Raw genomic sequence first — 18,790 nt, forward strand, 5'->3', positions numbered from 1 at the left:
CATGGTGGGTGGGAAAACTTCTTTTTCTACTCAGATGGAGGCCTTGTGGAGGTCAGATGAGCAATCCAACAAAACGTATATTTTGGGATCAAGAAACATTGTAAATGAAAAACTAATTTACACTTTCCATGGCAAATAGAAAGCTAAGCTTTTTAGCCTCCAGTGTTTTAATTGTACCTGTTAACTCTGATGACTTAGTGATAGTGTCACCAGTACGTAATACTTCAGTATACGTTGGTGTAGTTAAAATCACATAGATCAATAATCTGTCTATGAAAATGGCTTCTACCCTTCATCTGTGCCTTATAATATTCTAAAACATATTGTGTAAGAATTGTCTTTAATTTAAATTACATGGACATGATATAGTGACATTAATATTGTGCTGGTAGCCTACTAATCATTTAATTTTGGCCAAGGATGCGTATTGCCCAGAGGGCTAGTTATGCTCCCAGGAAAGGTCCCATCAGCTTTGGTTGCATAAATCTGGAAACGCTAATTTCTGTATTTCTTTTCCCCCGCGATTTACTCAATGCTTCCTCAGTCTTTTTATGTGCTCATGGGTGTAAGTAGGCTGCAAGATCTAGCTCTAGGTAATTGTATTATCCTAGCTTTAAAAATGGCAAGTTAATGCTCAGGAGGTAGTTGCACACAAGCAGATAAAATCCTGCAGGATTTTTACTAGATCTCTGTTAGCAATACAAATAAGGATAAAGGATATAGACTTAAGTCATACAGCTGTGTGAACAATTGAAATTGGTTGGAGGTGTTGTTGAGCTCACTTGGATCCCTAGTCACACAGATATTTTTGGAAACGATTACATAGCTAAAGTAGCAAAGAAAGCCTTAAGAAGGATTATGCTGATATTCTGGTTTCACTGTCACTGTGAAACTACATCTCTTATCTACTCAAGAGCAATAATGCCTTCTCTTTTAGAAAAAAGTGATCAATATTGGAAAGACTTCTTTGTGTAATACATTTAGGTGTAACCCAGAGATTTGGCGCAAAAATATTCCATGGAAAGCCTCCTGACTAATTCTTTAGAAAAAATTACTAGATATTTATTTTAGAAGGTTAGCCAGTTGTTAATTAAATTTTAAAATGTAGATGATTTCCTGCTTGCTTAAACTATTCCATTATGCCTCGTGAAACTCTTTGCTTGAAGGCTGCTGTTCGCTCTCCTGTTTGCCCCGTCCCGTAGCCTGCTGTACTTATCAGTGCTGTTAAGCTTTCTGTTTACTGCTGACTTTGATAGTGCTGCTTGTGTTGGTAGTAAGCAAGTTTGCCAGCACTTTTGCAATGAGTGCAAAGACTTGAAAATACCCTGTGTCAGAAGATAAAGCCCACATCAAATAAAGACTACTTCAAGATTCAGTAATCTATTTAAAATACCACTCTGATAACTTAGGAGATGCTTATAACCGACCGCTTAATTGACCTAATGTAAAAGTATTTGATTTCTGTTTATAGCACTGTTACAGCTGGATATTACTTGAGCTGTTGTTATTGATTATCAGTGCTGATGTTACTAATTAGGGCCATTTGCTGAGAACACTCGGCTTCTCCAAAGAACGGTTTGTGGCCACCGAGGCTGCCTGGGAGCAAGGAACAGGTGAGTGGCCCTGCTGCTGGCTCTGCTGGTGCTGTGACAGGGCATGGGGATGTAGGGTGGTGGCTGGGCGTGCACACGGTGTCATGGCACTGGGGCTGCTCTTTAGCCGCAGAGTGCCTTTGATTTCACCCGAAGTCTGCATGCAGAGTTGCACGTCTACAACTGTCAGCCTTTCTCCATGTAGGAGCACCGTGCAGAGGAGGGACAACCTTGAGGATGAAGGTAGCACTAAGGTGCTATCACAACAAGATGTTTAGCAACACATGTAAAAATCATATAATTGGAGAAGGTCTCTTGTGTCTCTGTGTCCCACTGTGTGCTGTTGCAGTCAGCAGTGCTTCACCAAATCTCTCTGCAAACTTTTCAGTCTCCATCTGACTGGATTTCTGCCTGGAATTCTCCCTTTAAGGAAGCTGCTATAGTACCTAATTTTCTGATGTCTGGGAAATTTGTCTCTAATTTCTGGGTTAGACAGGCCAGAGTGATTTCTAATACTTAATATCAGCAGTTGTTAAGATATAAAAGTAGCAGTTCCTATATGTGAGAAGAAGCATCAAAGGAGAAGAGAATGATGAAAGACATGTGTGTACCAGTTTTCTTTTGAGAGGAAAAATGCTGATACCTATGTTGTGATTGATAGCAATACATAATACATAAATATCTGTGGTTCCAAAAGCTGTTGCTAGCCATGACAACCTTGCCTAGACTGATGAATGTTCTATTTCTGTAGATATAATATAATAACATATTAGAAACATCCTTTAAAATAATAATGACTGGCTCCATTTGAATGATCTGAAAGTCTTAAAGAGGGAACAAATGTGTACTGAAAACACTACAATGTTTCTGTGCTTGACAGTTATAAATATTTTTTAAAAATTTCAGCTAGTTGCTTGGCTGACAATTCAATTATTCAGCCTGGTGCTGGAGAATGTCATAAAAAATTGTCTCTGTATTGACACTGTAGTAAATCTGAAATAAAATATGTCTTTGGAATGAACAAAGATTCTACTTGTTAATTTTATTTATGTGATATCAAAGCAAAAACCATCCAATTCACCTGCTCATGTGATATCTCTCACTCGGCAGTCTAGCACACACTTTCTGACAGCACAGTAGTTCTTTGTATGAGGTTTGTACTGGATAACTGTTGGAAAATTAGCCCTTAAGGAATCAGGAGCCCTAAGGAGGATGTGGACAAAACTGCTGAAGACAGAGGTTCCTATGGTGCTCTGAGGCCCTGGACCACCTGCCACACCAGGAGCCGCGCAGTTGTGGCACCATAGATGTGGTCAGTTAAAAGTCAGTCCTGCCTAGGTTTCCCTCTACAGACAAATTCCCACATCTTCTCTGTGAACAGGGCAGTGAGACGCTGACAGAACATTTGTGTTTTATTTTTTTTTCCTGCAGTGACCAGCTTCAAGAGGAGAACTGGTCATTATCACCATGTAACCTGGAGAACATCCCAGTGATGAGGACACATTTCTATAACAAGTATCAAACCCTAGGAGGTTTGGCAGGAGGTGACTAGGGTGTGCAGATCATATTTGATTTTGCAGCAGGTTCTGAGCAGTTGACTCTGAGGTTATGACTGCGGCAGGAGCACATGTGGCCCAGCCTGGAGGAGAGGTTGCGGTACAGGCAGCCTTGGATCCGTGTACACAGGGGTGTGCAAGACAGGCAGTAAATGTTTGATGGAAGGCAGGAATTCTGACCACACTTATCTGGTAAATTAAAGCCTGCCCAGGACATATGTATCAGACTCTGTGGAGTCCTGTACATCATGACATAGCTTCCAGGCCCTTTACAGGCAAGCCCTGCTACCAGTTCACTCTCCACTAACTGCATAATTTGCCAGAAATGACACTGGGTCATATACCTTGAAAGACCTTCTGAGTAGCTAAGACCCATTTCTGTCAGTATAAAATGCAGCCACCACTCTGGGACCTCCACTAGTTTAGAAGTGGATATGTTAGTTTTTTACTTTTTTGGCTATTCCTTGACCTACCTGTTAGTAGTCCACCTCTAATCCTCCAGGTTCCCAGGGAGAAAACAAATTGAGACATTTGTTTTGATGCACTTACCCTCTCGTGCTTTTGACTGTAAGGCTGAGAGGAACATCTGCACAGACCAGGGTGCAAAATTGTGATTGAAATATGTTAAATTCTTAAAAGATGCAGACTCTGGCTTTACGCTCATGGATATGCAGGGCTTCCTCTTTTTCCCCCACTTCCATCTATGTGTCGGCAAAGAAAAAAAAGAAAAAAAAAGGTAAAAATCAATACGGTATAGACACAGGATTTTAAGGGAAAGGCCATAAACCATTGTGGAGAAAAAAAACCCTCCCAGATGTTACTGTACTGGTCAGAGCTCAAAGACCAAAGGGGAAGAAGACACATCAGTATGGACTGGTGTGAAAAGCAAAGCCAGTTATAGTTAGGTAACTGACTGTGTGCTGCTCATAGAAGAGCTTGTTTTACAAGAGGCAGCACTGTGCACTTCCCAGGGAGACTGGTTTGGGCAGGTTTGCAAGGCTGGATAGGCAACGTGACAGGGTCTTTGGAAAACTCAGCCAAATGTAAAGATAGGAGGGGGGTCTTTCTAAGAAGTTTTGTCTTTTGACTTTGTATGCCAACACTCAGACCTCATGTTTAACAAACATAACACACAAAGCTTCTTGGGTCTCAGTCATGGGTCAGGGTTGTAAACAGTGGTAGACCTGACATGTTACAGTGGTAAAAATTCATGAGTTTAGCTGCTACTGGCATGAAAATATGGCAATGTTTCTTGTGCTCTTATGTTACTTCACATTCTCTGATATTGCTGTTTCACTCATGTCACTCTGTGCAGAAGGTTTTTTTATTTTTATGGATATAACTCATAAGAGAAAGCATTGTGCTGGCAAAGACAAAAGGATTACAATGTAGATTAGAAAGGAGAAAGGACTAAGAGGTGTGTTTCCAGAAGAATAGTTAGTGAAGTGCAACATGTTTTCAGGAGCTACTCTACTCATACTGATAATTTCTATTTCTTGTATGCATAGAAACAGACAGTACAAATGTAAGCTTAGAATAGCACTCTCAATGAATAGAAGTTGGACTTCAATATTCTACCATATCAGCAATAAATGGAGAAACCAAACACTGTATACGCATTGATTCATTTATGAGAGCTGATGAGAGAGCTCCTGGCGGCTACCTTTATCTGCTTTATTGACTCTCCCTTTGCCAACAGAGCTAGAGGATGGAGTTTATGATAAAGGCTGAGGAGGAGGAGGGTACTATGCAGAAAATCAGGAATGAGTGAAAGAAAACACGTCTTGACAGATGACGTTTTGATGAGCACGTATGTGTCAGTTCACCTTTGTATGTGTGGGTGAACTTTGTAAGCACGGTAAGCTGAGGTCAGGGCAGTCAGAAGGGGGCAGAGAACCTCTTGATTCTGCCGCTGTCCTGCCCTTGTTCTGGGGCCATTTTCACACCCAGACACAGTATCAGAGGGTGCCGGTTGTGCAGGGTAAAGATTCACTGAACTCACTTCAGCAAAAGTACGTAGCTACCGAGAGCCTTGTTCTTGCCTTTTTTTCTGGCCTATGTGAAAAACAGAAGCGCCTGCCTTTAATCAGTACTGTACAACAGTGCCCTCCTGTGCAGGACAACAGGTCAGGTCTGGACAAGCTGCACGGAGTAGGGGTCGCAGACCCGGGAGTCTCTGGGCTGTTTCTGCTGGACCTCTGCACTTGCAAGTTGCTTTGTGTGATGGTTAATGTGAATGATGTGCACAGGGAGATAAAATACAAAGAATAAGAAATTAGCACAGTAGCTGGAAAGAGAGTTTGGTGGTATGTGTGGAAACAGCCTGTTTTTTTTCACTAACTTTCTTGCTCTGTGAATGCAAATTATTCTTTATAAAACCTTTTACTGCACCACATAAGGGCTAGTGTAATTGTTTCTTTCCTTCAACTGATTGCTTATCATTATAGCAAAAAAGCAAGGGATTGCTTAGATAAAAAATCAAGACCCGTTAACTCTTTCCTTAATTGTATTAGTATTTTTTTTTATTTAGTCTTTTGTAAGAAACACAGTTTTATTACTGCAAATACTATTACACTCTCTCACTATTCCTGTTTTATGGAGCTCTATGACATTATCTTTGTTTTGATGGCGGTTGTCATTATGTATCAATTCAAACAGGTCCTCAAGGAACATTGAGCTTAGGTTGTTTCCTCTCATCACCGTGGGCAGCTGCTTTTCTTTTTTACTTTCTGTTAAGGTGCCGTTCTTTCAGTCACAAGGGTGTATTTTTGCTGTTGTAGATAATGAGTGTAGGATTAACTCACAAGGCAGACACTTGCTGGGAATCTTAGCGTTAGCTCATGAAATAGGAAACTGAACACTGCAACTGCCTATCCTGTAAAAACTGAAATTAAATAAGCTTCTGTTGTTATGGACAAAAAGGACCTTAAACTGTCTTGAGAAGTGTGCATTCATGTTCTATTGAATGTATCATTTATCTAACAAATATATTATGATTCATATGCATATGAATAATCACTCTCTCCCAGAGAGGGTGTATATATGTTTAATGTATGTATCTCAAAATAAATATATTGGAACCCTCTCAAATTTTACTGACAATTTTGAGGTCTCAACATTTGTGACTTCTCAGTGTTCCTCAAAAGAAGCAGCTGTTTTTTCAGGAAACAAACCAAACTCATCAGTCTTGTGAGTAGTTTTTGGAAAATTTCACCTCCCTATTGAGAGCTGAGCATCTGATAATCTTGGAAGGGAGTAAATGAATCATTCTGAAATAAATATCTATATATTAAATCCTGAACTTTTTTTTAAAGCAGATGCCGTCAACCTATAATATTTTTCAGCAGATTTCCAAGGTTTTTAGGAACATTTATGAATAATAATAATAAATATGGTTATATTAATAGAGATAAAATATTATTGCTATAATTCATCTAAAGCATCTGGGTTTGCAGTGCTAAGAGGTTGGTAATTTCAGGGACTGGAATAAGACAGTTCTGTTCTGTCATCAGATCTGGTACTGTTTTTATCTGATTGTTTTTCTAAGGAGAAAGAAAAAGGCAAAAGGAACTTTTAAGTTCTCCTAGCTAGCCAAAACTAAAAGGGAGCTGGTTCAGAGACATGAGTACATATGTTCATAGAAGAAAACCAAAATGGAATATGGAAGCTAAGGTGAAGTCTACCCCACCTCATAAGACTGTGACAAATGCAGCTGAGGCCATGGTCACTCTGACCTGCAGACAGATATCGAAGAATTATAACATGGATTAGGTTGGAAGGGATTTTTAAACGTCATCTAATTCAACCTCCACTACGGTTAGCGGATATCTCTTCAGCTAGGTCAGGTTGCTCAGAGCCCTGTTCAGCCTGACCTTGAATGTTTCCAGCTATGGGACTTCTACTACCTCTCGGGGCAACCTGTGCCAGTGTTTCACCTCCCACATTGTAAAAAATGTCTTTCTTATACCTGGCCTAAATCTAATCTATTTTAGTTTAAAACCATTGCCCCTTGGCTAGTGCAACAGACTCTGCTAAAAAGTCTGCCCTATCATTCTTATAAGCCCCTTTTAAGTACTGAAATGCCTCAATTAGGTCTCCCCATAGATTTCTCTCATCCAGGCTGAACAACCTGAACTGTCTCAGCCTTTATTCATAGGAGAGGTATCTCGTTGCTCTGATAATTTCTGTGGCCGTCCTCTGGATGTGCTCCAACAGGTACATATCTTTCCTGTGGTGAGGGCTCCAGAGATGGACACAGTACTCCAGGTGGGGTTTCACCATAGCAAAGTTGAGAGAAAGAATCACCTCCCTTGGTCTGTTTGCCATACTTCTTTTGACACAGCCCAGGATATGGCTGGCCTTCTGGGCTGCAAGCACACATTGCCAGCTTACATACAGGTTCTCATCCATAGCATCTCTGAGTCTTTCTTGTCAATCCTTTCACCCCCCAGCCTGTATTGACACTGAGGGTTGCCCTGACCCAGGTGCAGGACCTTGTACTTGGCCTTGTTGAACCTCATGAGGTTCACACGGGCCCATTTCTCAAGCTTGTCCAGGTCCCTCTGGATGAAATCCCATCCCTTAGGTGTGTCAACCACACCAATAAGCTGGATGTCATCTGTAAACCTGCAGAGATTGCACTCAATCCTGCTGCCTATGTCATTGCTGAAGGTATTAAACAGTTACTGATCCTATTATGGACACCTGCAGGACACCACTTGTAATAGATCTCTGTCAGGACTTTGAGCCATTGACTGCTGCCCTCTGGATGCAAACATCCAACCAATTCCTTATCCACCAAACAGTCCATTCATTAAATCCATATCCAGTTTAGAGAGAAGGATGTTGTGGGGGACCATGTTAAAGGCCTTACAGAAGTCCAGAGAGATGATAGCCCTAGCTCTTCCTTTGTCCAATGATGTAGCCAGTCCATTATAGAAGATCACTATGCTGATCGGGTAGGACTTGCCTTTGGTGAAGCCATTCTGTCTGTCTTGAAGCATCTCCCTGTCCTCCATGTGCCTTACCATAGCTTCCAGGAGGATCTGTTCCATGATCATCCCATGCACTGAGTTGAAGTGGACATGTTGGTAGTTCCCAGGGTCTTTCTTTCTACCCTTTTTAAAAATGGATGCAATGTTTCCCTTTTTCCACTCACCAGGGACTCCACCTGACTGCCATGGCTTTTCAAATATCATGGAGAGTGGCTTGGCAACTGCATCAGCCAATTCCCTCAGAGCTCTGGGATGCTTCTCGTCAGGTCCCACAGACTTAGGTATGTTCAGATTCCTCAAGTGGTCACAAACTTGATCTTCTCTTACGGTGGGAGAGTCTTTGTTCCACCCATCCCTGTCTTGTGACCCATCCAATCAAGAGGGCTGGGAACAGAGATTGCCAGTGAAGACGGAGTAAAAATGTTGAGTACCTCAGCCTTCTCCTCATGTGTTGTTATGAATATGCTAATCTTGTTCATTAGGGGAATATGCTTTCTTTGACCTTTCTTTTCTGGGTGACATATCTGTAGAAGCCCTTCTAATTATTCTTTGCATCACTTGCCAAGTTCAGGTCCAGCCACACCTTGGCCTTCCAGGCCCCATCCCTACACAACTGGGCAGCATTCCTATAGTCTTTCCAGGATGCTGGCCCCTGCTTCCACTGCCTGTGGTTTTCCTTCTTGCCCTTTAGTTTGACCAGCAGGTATCAACTGAGCCATGCTAGCCTCTTGCCTTCCTTTTCTGATTTGTTACATCTGGGGATTGAGAGCTCCTGTGCTGTATAGAAAGCATCCTTAAAATCTGCCAACTCTGTTCTTCTGCCTTGTCCTTGAGGGCAGTTTCCACAGGGTCTTATTGACTAACTACTTGAACAGTTGGGATTTTCCTTTCCTAAAATTCAGGATCCTGGCTTTACTCTTTACTTTACACATATCCCTCAGGCTCTGAACTCCATCAGTTCATGTTCACTGCAGCCCAGGCTGCCTCCAGTCTTAACATCACTTGCCCTGGTGACCGTCAGGTCCAGTATAGCATCTACTCTGTCAAGGCTGTCTATTTCCAGGCATAAGAAGTTATCCTGAATACATTCCATAATTTTCCTGGATTGTCTACTGCCCACCACACTACTTGTCCAGCAGATGTTAGGTTACTTGAAGTTCTACAGCAGGACAAGAGCCTGTCAGTGTGACGTGACTTGTAGCTGGAGTAAGAAGGCTTCATCAATAGGCTCCCCTTGATCGAGTGGCTTATATTAGACACCAACCACAAGGTCCTCATTGTTGCCTCATTCTCTAATTCTTACCCAAAGACTTTTAACTTGTTTGGAGCTATTCTTCAGAGACAGCTCTTCACACTCTATCCATTTCTTAATGCAGAGCACAATGCCTCTACCCTTCTAATCTTCCTTGCCTCTCCCTTCTAATCAGCCTGTAGCCATTGATAGCCACACTCTAGTCAAAGGAATCGCCCCACCAAGTTTCAGTAATGGCTACTAAGTCTTAGCTTTCTAGCAAAACAGTGGCCTCTAACTCCTCCTGTTGTCCATGCTGTGTGCATTGGTGTAGAGGCACTTCATCCAGGCTATCAGCAAGTCACTTTCTTAGAAGAACAGCCCTTAATTCCTTTGAGGTATTTCACTGGTGTTTCTCTGTTGGCTTTTCCGTTGGCTTTCCCCTTGGCTATTGCCTCAGGAGCCACTTCCTCATCTCCATAAGACTTAAAGTGTGCTGCAAAGCGTACCCAGCATGTCTCAGAGCAGCAGGTTGAGGGCCCTTGCTAGCAACCTGTTCCTCTAACCTTCGTATGTCATTTCATGGCTTGTCACAGGCAAGCTTGATATTAGCCCCCTCCACCATAAAGGCTAGTTTAAGGCTCTTTCAATGAGCACCACTAAACTCATGAGCAAAGACCCTCTTCCCCACTTTGAGAAAGATAAATCCTATCTGATACCAGCAAGCCTGGTGTCATGTAGGCCATCCCATTATTGAAAAAACTAAAATTGTGGCAGTGACACCAGCCACAGAGACATATATTAATAGACTGGGGGTGGGGGTGTTGTTGCTGCTCACAATTGGAAGGAGAGAGGAAAGAAAAGAACCTGTGCTCCAGATTCCTTCAACAACCATCCCAAGTCCGTGAAGTTTCTTTTGATTGCCCTTGGACTGCATGTTGCAGTTTCATCACCACCAACATGGGAGAGCAGTAATGGCTAATAGTCTGAGGGCTGTATCTTGCTGGGAAGTTTCCTCTTGACATCCTTAACCCGAGTCCCAGGGAGGCTTTTGCATTGAAAGAATTGTTGGATAATGTACACAGATGGTATTGGGAGCTTGGTGAAAACATCAACTTCCCACATAGTGCTGCCCAAGTGAAAGTAGATACAGTTATCATGGTATTTTTCTGAGTTTTGGTTGGCTCTTCCAATCTCGTGAATTTGTGTCAACTGAATTTGTTCTGACCTGATTTCTTGGGGCTTCAATGCTTATATAAGCCAGATGCCAAGCCTGTAGGGTAATTACAGTACTAATTACTACTTTTGACATATATTTCTAGTGATGAGGGTTTTTTCCAGAAGGCCTTTGATGCTGTTTTGCAAGGGCGCTGAGCTGAGACTTTCTTTCCCATATTATTTTTCAATGCTGATGTTTGCTTATTCTGTACTTCTAGATATAGGAATATAATAGTAGACAATAAAGCAAATTCAGCAATAGGTTTTACATGTAATAAGAAGCATAAAATAAACCAAGCAATAGATTTTTGCTATGGGGCAAAGATATTTCTGTTTTTCTCAGTAGTTTTGCTATGCAATACCCTTATTTATTTTACTGTTCTTGTATCCTTAGAAATAGGACAAGAATCACCTGAAGGTAAAGGAAGTTGAGAATCATATCTGAACATAATCATGGCTTTCTTGCCAGTTTTCAACAGCAGTCTCCTTGTCAGTAGTCCTTTTCTTTCTTCCTTGTTTTTGCTCTTCTTATTAAGGACAAAAGAGTTTGCACATGTGTGTGAAACATATTATGTCTCCTAATATTCAGTTAAATAGAAATGATGAGATAATAAAAGCAAATACAGAAAAAAATGCGAACAAATGTAATAATTTTATAGCAAATACTGAGGTTTGTTAATGAGCTAAGCTCATTAGTCTACATCTGGATTACTACAGCCAGTTTTCATACAATCATAGAATGGTTTGGTTGGAAAGGACCTTTGAGATCATTAAGTCCAAATGTACCTGTTCACTGGTAAACCATATACCTGAGCACTTCATCTACCCATCTTTTAAATACCTCCAGGGAAGGTGACTCAACCACCTCCCTGAGCAGCCTGTTCCAGTGCCTGATAACCCTTTAAGTGATTAAATTTTTCCTGATGTAAAGTTAATGATCTGGATGAGGACACTGAGTGTACCCTTACTAAGTTTGTGGATGACACTAAGCTGGGAGGAAGTGTCAATCTGCTTGAGTGTAGGGAGGCTCTACAGAGGGACCTGGACATGCTGGATCAATGGACTGTTACCAACGGGAAGAGGTTCAACAGGGCCAAGTGCAGAGACCTGCATTTGGGACACAACACCACCACCCAACACTACAGACTTGGGGAAGAGTGGCTTGAAAGCTGCCTGGTAGAGAAGGGCTAGGGGGTGTTGGTTGAGAGTCAACTGAATAGGGGTGGGGAGGCTGAGGGGAGATCTTGTCACTGTCTACAACTACCTGAAAGGAGGTTGTAGCGAGGTGGGTGTTTATCTCTTCTCCCAGGTAACAAGTGATAGGACAAGAGGAAATGACCTCAAGTTGCACCAGGAAGGTTCAGATTGGACATCAGAAAAAAATTCTTCACTGGAACAGGCTGCCCATGGTGTTTAAAGGATGGATAGACGAGTTGCTCAGGGATATGAGTTAGTAGTGGACGGGTATGGTTGGACTTGATGATCTCAAAGGCCTTTCCCAACCAAACGATCCTATGACTCCATGACTTCAGTGCCATCCCTGTACTACCTGCAAGGAGTTTATAAAAATACAGAGCCAGCCTTTTCACAGAGGTTGATGATAGGAGAGTGAGAGACAAAGGGCATAAGCTGAACAAAAGTGATCCAGACTGGATACATGGAGAAACTTGTTCTGCATGCGAAGGGTTGGGCTGTGGAACAGTTGAACCATGAAGGTTGTGTTGTTTCTGTACTTACTTGTAGATTTTCAAGACCTAAGTAGACAATGTCCTGAGAAAGCTGTTCAAATCTGACCCTTATCCTTGCTCAAGCAGGAAGTTGGACCAGAGACCTCCTAGGACTCTTTCCTGCCTGAATTATCCTGTGGCCCATTAATCCTGCAAGAAATACTTGATACCATATCAGGGACCTGTTGCTCCAGGGAAGTAGGAAAAGTACTGGGAAAATCAAGGCAGATGGACAGCATGTGGTAAATGCAAGGCTGGTGGTTTCTTTTATTTTTTCGTTTTTGAAATGGGCCTGACTCATCTTACTGCTTCAAGCAGCATTGATCCTTACCATGTTTGTTCTTCTGTAGGACTTCAGAGGTAGGTGAATACAGAATGCCAGATGCAGCACAGTTTCTAGTGAAGCTGGGTAGAAAAGCAACAGATTGTCAAGCACTTATTTTTCTTTTGTGAATAAGTGATGGGGTTTTTAATGTCTGACTTATTTACTAATGAGTCTCATGCAATAACATTTTCTGACCTTTACTTATAGTGCTGGAACCTGTGGCCTAATTGCAACTAAATCTAACCAAGCAGCCTCAAATAATAAGTTCCCATGTTTTTAATGAGAGGAAGAAGCTAGGTAATAGAGAAAGACCCTGTTAATGTCTCTGCCATCAACTTAGGAACTAACTGGAATGATAGTCTGTGCAGGGGAGATCAAAGGTAAGTACAAGAGATATGAGCCCTGCAAGTGGGAGCTTCAATGATATCCCACCTCTAGATGGCATAAAGATACTATAAAATTGTCAAGATATTTTTATATATTAAGCAATCATTAAATCATTGTCATGGTAAAATTATACTCCAAAGGCCAACGCTCAGGACCCATATTGGGTGATACTGATTCCTAGCATGCCTGCAGTGATCACGATGACAATATGGACTTAAAATGCCAAAAGAAAATTACTGGACATATGCAGTAGCCACATTTTCAAATATTACTAACTTATTAATTCATTTTTCAAATACTAAGAGGTTACAGCTCACAATTTATGAAAGTACCAGTTCCTGATTCATTTTGTGTAGCAGTCATGTTTGTGTTGCAAGAATGCAAAATAAAGCTGCTTTTGCTGAACTTCTGTCACCATTTTTATTCTCTAAATCTGCTTGATTCGAAGGGAAATAAAATGTGATAATGTCTGCACATACTGGTCATATAGATTCTAACACATCTGCAAAAAAAACATTCAGAGGCTCACAGAAAATTATTTACCCTTCACTAAGCATATGAAACTCTTAGCAACTTCAGTGGAAGCTGTGCACGTGTGTTTGACTGCATTCCCGAATTTTGCCTGTGGGCACAGAAGTAGTCCAAATGATAATCTGCAAGAGAAAAAGAATCCTTGTTTTTGTTTTTTATTTTTTTTTTGTATTGAGTTATTTTCTGGTTGTGCCTTCCCCGAGCTCTTCAGTTAGTAGATGTCAGGGAATGCCTCAAATGCTAAATCCTAAGTAGTCTTCACTTTTCAGCCATCAATGAAATTAGCTCTGTGATGAAATAAGAATTTACACTAGCTCAGGAGATCCCCTGAAGTTCTTTGCTCTGAAAAATAACAAAAATGGGACCTAGAAAGGTAGACATCATATATTATTTGACACATCAAATCCCATGCTAGGGAAAAATTGCTTATAAAAGCAGTTGAAGAAATGAAAAGTACTTATTTGCTGCGCATAAAGGAATAGTTCCAAAAATAGCTTTCTGCTCTGCGGTCTCCTGTGACACTAAACAGCCACTTTGGGTCTTATGCTTTGCAGCAGCCACTATCTATGTCTGCTTCAGCATTTAGACCAGCACATTTTAAACTAGACTTGTGAAGCTGAAGATGAGATGCCTGGTTTTGCAGACCACTCAGTTCCTGTGTCTCGGTAGTGACCGCTCCTCGCAGCCTAAGATGACTTTGCAGAGGGAGGGAAGCATTTCCCAGTGATGCTTAAAACTGGTGCACTGACTCTGAAAACGATTTTGTAGCTTCATCTTGCAGTAGTTGAACATCCCAGCCTGTTTTGGTGATGAGACGACCGCAGTGGCCTGTGCACCACAGTTTGCATAGTTCCCTTATTCCATTACCCAGTAAAGGAAATACTAAAGCACAAGTCAAACCTGAGGAAGTTGAGACATGCTAGATTGAAGAATTTATTTGCCAAATAAATTCAGAGCCTTTGGATTATGTAGCACGTTACTGCCTTGAACTGCATGTTCCTTTCTCCCACAGGAGCATTTGTTCATTCCATGTACAGATAACTATTGTATTTTTTTTTTGCTTGTTTCCAGTACTGTTAGGTTTTTAATGGTGAACCAACTAAACTAACTAAAATAAAAAAACCCAAACCCACCAACCTGAAGCCAACTAAACTAACTAAAATAAAAAAAACAAATACACCAACCCAAAGACACACAGTTTTGGTCATATGGACTTATTCCTAATGTTTGCCAATGTAAATGCATCCTCGTTTGTCCCATAGCCATTGTAAAATCCATTAATATTCTGAGTGCCTTGGTGATAGCAGACCTTCACAAGGCACAATCATGCAATGCAGCTCCCAGTCACTTGTTCATGTGATGAATTTTAGATGACTGGCCCTCAGGATAGACCCATATGGTGTGGTATGACAGACTTTCTGCTTTTCCAGCCTGGCTGGGAAAAACAGTACAGAAGAGGAATGAAGAAATTCAGAAGAGTTCAGGCTTTCAGAGGAGTGCCCTGTGCTACATGTCCTGCTCTGCCCCCACCTCCCATCACTCTGCAGACTCCTTCCCTGGCCCCTATCACCACCTTGTCTCCCATCCATACCTTACCATCCCACTTGGCTTCTGGTCCCTTAGCTCCAGACCTTCTCTGTTATGGTTACCCACCTCAAAATCCAGCTACCTCTTCTGGTAAGAAATTGCACCCTCCCCTCTCCTAGGTATATTCCCAGTTCTTCCCTATTTCCATACAGATTTTTTTGTGCCTCGTGGTCTTGGTTTCTTCTTCTCTGAAGTGCATGGAAGGTATCTCAGGGACCACAGAGAGTAGCCTGTAACTCAACATCCTGACTCCTTGGCGCTTCCTTCCCCAGATGAATCCGTTCTGAGATTGTCTCTACTCTTTGCCCAGGGCCTTCATAATTATATGTAAATAAGACCTACGCTGAAGCCTTGTAGCATTGGTTAAGCTTTGTGTTCTCACAGGAACATTGCTATTTCTAACACCTCATTGCTCCCCTTCATTCTTATTTTCAAACATTTCAGTCAGAGCTTAGGGGCATTAAAATGTTACAACAAAACAGCTGATAACAGCATGATTTATGGCCCAGGCATTATATTTTTTCTTTATGCTTATGGCAGTGATGGAAACACTTTTGTGGTCAGATGTGTGAAACCGAAGGGTTTGTTGCCTTATTGTGGCTGTGTGAGCCTTCCCAGTGGTAGCTGATGGTGTGAGAGCTCTTTGTTTATTGTAACCTGTTGGAGTGGTGACTTCTCAGACCACTTGAAGCCAATTGCACTCGCCCCACCAACAATGCCCTTGTTAGGAGAACGGCAGAAAAAGAAACTTTAGCTCAAGACAGGAATCTGGGAAAAAAATTAGAATTATAAGGAACTGAAACCAGAACCTGATAAAAGAAATTGTCAATAACCTTAAACTGCAGGCATTGCTACCAGTTAAGCTTATAATATCTGACTTTATATTTTACAACCCTAAATCCCCCTGCAGCTTCACTGGATGCATTCTTCGATGTTTGGTGCTTATAACTACTGTGTAGGGCTGCTGCGAGCTGTGAAAATCTGCTCCACTGAGCTGCAATGGCTGGGGAGATTTCTATGGTGCTCTGTATTGAGGTGTGTGTGGGTGTGAGTAAAGTGTCTGTTGCAGTTTGAAAGCACTTTAGGTCCCTGAGCCTGGACAGAGCAAAAAGTGTGATTATAAGACTTTGTCAGAACCTGTTGCATGTCTCTCTTACATTATTAACAGTTATTTAAAAAAATTGCATATACGGCAATATGAATTTTAAAAAAAGTACTAATGTGTTTCCTTTATTTTTCCTACACCAAAATCTCCAAAGCTCTAAACCCATGAAGAATAATAACAAAACTCTCCAGTAAAGGATGTAAAAATTCAGGTTTTGTAATAACACCTAAGAAATGGTGAATCATTCATACTGCCTAACTAACACATCCTGTTCTGCTTCTGCTGGAAATGTAAAAAATCACAAAAACAGCCAGAGTAATAACAATACCGTGTTTCTTACTATGAATAACATAGATTGAAGTAGTGATTTTCTTGTTCAGGGATTCAAACTTTAACATGTTTTCAATAGTAATACATTGGTCTGCGTGGTACACTGAGCAAATTCAGCACTAATATTAAGGAGGGCAGAAAAATGCATGGAGGAGGAATGTTACTCTGTCTTTCCCTTCCCCCTCATTTGTAAAGGAATATAATGGGATCCTCTTTACATGCTCAAAAATGTGAATGCTGATTTATCTTTCTAGAATAACTGCAAACTGATACTTCGACAGCATTGATGTATAAATTTTTCCTCAATTTATACTAAAAAATAACGTATTTTTCAATGCGTCTCAAGTGTCTTGTTATCTTTCATACTTAATAAGAAGGGCTTGCAACTACCACTGTCTTCTAAATGCATGGATTTGTACACCTTGCAGTGGAGATCCTTCATGCACCAGAGATAGCATGGAGCTAGTGATGGCTATCCAGCTGACGAACACAGTCCAGGCTAGAAGTTAAGGATTTCTTTTCTTACAGACAGTTCTTCGTTATCCAGTCTTTCAGAGAATTATAAGGTTCCAGTCTTGTGCTATCTAATTCCATTATACTACATTTTTTTTCAGGCACGATTAAAAATTATAGGCTCTGGAATGGATTCTAACCCCTATTAAGAATAATTAGTTAAAATAGATTATTGACTTCAACATGGATTTTCACTAGTATAAATTAGATCTGATGCTGGCTATATTTCTTTTGAGAGAGGGTGATAGAGTCTGAAAATAATATCTCTCTATGCTGAGGCTGTATTTCTATAATGATCTCCCAGTAATTTTCTTTAGTTGAGGGACATATGTTATCTCCCCAGTGCATTAGTGATTCTTGTAGCAATGTTTAAACCAAGAGAACTTTGAGTGGTGAATATTGCTTTGAGTGAATCCCCTATTTTCTTAATTCCTTAAAAAATTCCTCTATTCTCATTCATATTTACTACCAAGATCTTTAATATGTCAAATGTAAAACTTTTTTTTCTTCCAATTTTCATCTCACTGTACTCATTTTCATTAAAAGCGAGAAAGAAAAAGGGCACATGATCTTTTTCTTCACTATTTCTTCACCAAAACTCTAGGGCAGCTTTTTCATCCCATTTGGACAACTTCACCCTGTCCATATCTTTCAAAGAAGCTTGCTCCAAAATCATAATCTTAGTATTATCTTTTCTGTTCCTTCAACTATACATGTCTGAATGGATTGGGTATTTGTTAATTTGGTTGTGGGTTTTGTGTCTTATCTTAATTTTGCTCCACTGGAGGTCAAGAAATTAGCTGGACTTTCAACAGTGTCAGCTCATAAAATATCACAAAATTTACTCTAGTTGGTGGGAATTGTGAAGTGTGTTTGCATCCTATCTGTGCAGGTTTCTTTAATGCCTCACAGTCTTTCTCCAAATTACCTCCAGTTCTACAACAACACCTAGTAATGTCACCCATGCCCTTTTTTACCACCTATTCCATGTGTGTGCGTTGATTAAATTGTTCAACTTACCTGGAGTTCAGTGTCCTCTGTCAACATACTGCTTATATGGATACCTATTCACTAAGAAAAGCACCACTCGCTATTTATTATTCATACTTAATTAAAAAATGATCTGATATACCCAGTAATAACTTGAGAGCTCTGGGTTTTTTTTTTTTGATGAATGATAAGCAGGAGTGGTAAAAACAGAAATTAAGAAAAAGTAGAAAAATGTATAGCTTCAGATCCAGCTTTTGATTTTATTTCTGTGGTAATAAAACTGCACTAGATTTTCCCCTGTAGTGTTGATTGTTGTCTAGGCCTTTAAATTTCTATCATTAGGAAAATGCAGGAAGCAACATACTTGTGCATTTATGAGAAATATAAAAAGAAAGGATCCAACTGTGAGTGCACCTCACACTGAGCCAAAATTTTCTGTGTTCTTTCTTTTCAAAATGGTCTTTTTGCAGCATCAAGGAAAAGTGGCAAAGGAAATGAAAGCAGCTATATTTAATACAATCTTCACTGAAATCCAAAACCCCAAAACTGTTCTTGCTTAAATTAATGCAGGACAGATAAATAATGCCAACAGAGCAATTAACACACACAAAACAGCTTGCAATTTAGCTACTGTGTAGCACATTCAGTGTCAGTGTTAATTAGTTGGGAAAAACTGCATCTTCATCGTGAGATAGTAGACCTTA

The sequence above is a fragment of the Phaenicophaeus curvirostris genome, chromosome 6 (assembly GCF_032191515.1).
Source record: "Phaenicophaeus curvirostris isolate KB17595 chromosome 6, BPBGC_Pcur_1.0, whole genome shotgun sequence".
Classification (NCBI taxonomy): domain Eukaryota; kingdom Metazoa; phylum Chordata; class Aves; order Cuculiformes; family Cuculidae; genus Phaenicophaeus; species Phaenicophaeus curvirostris.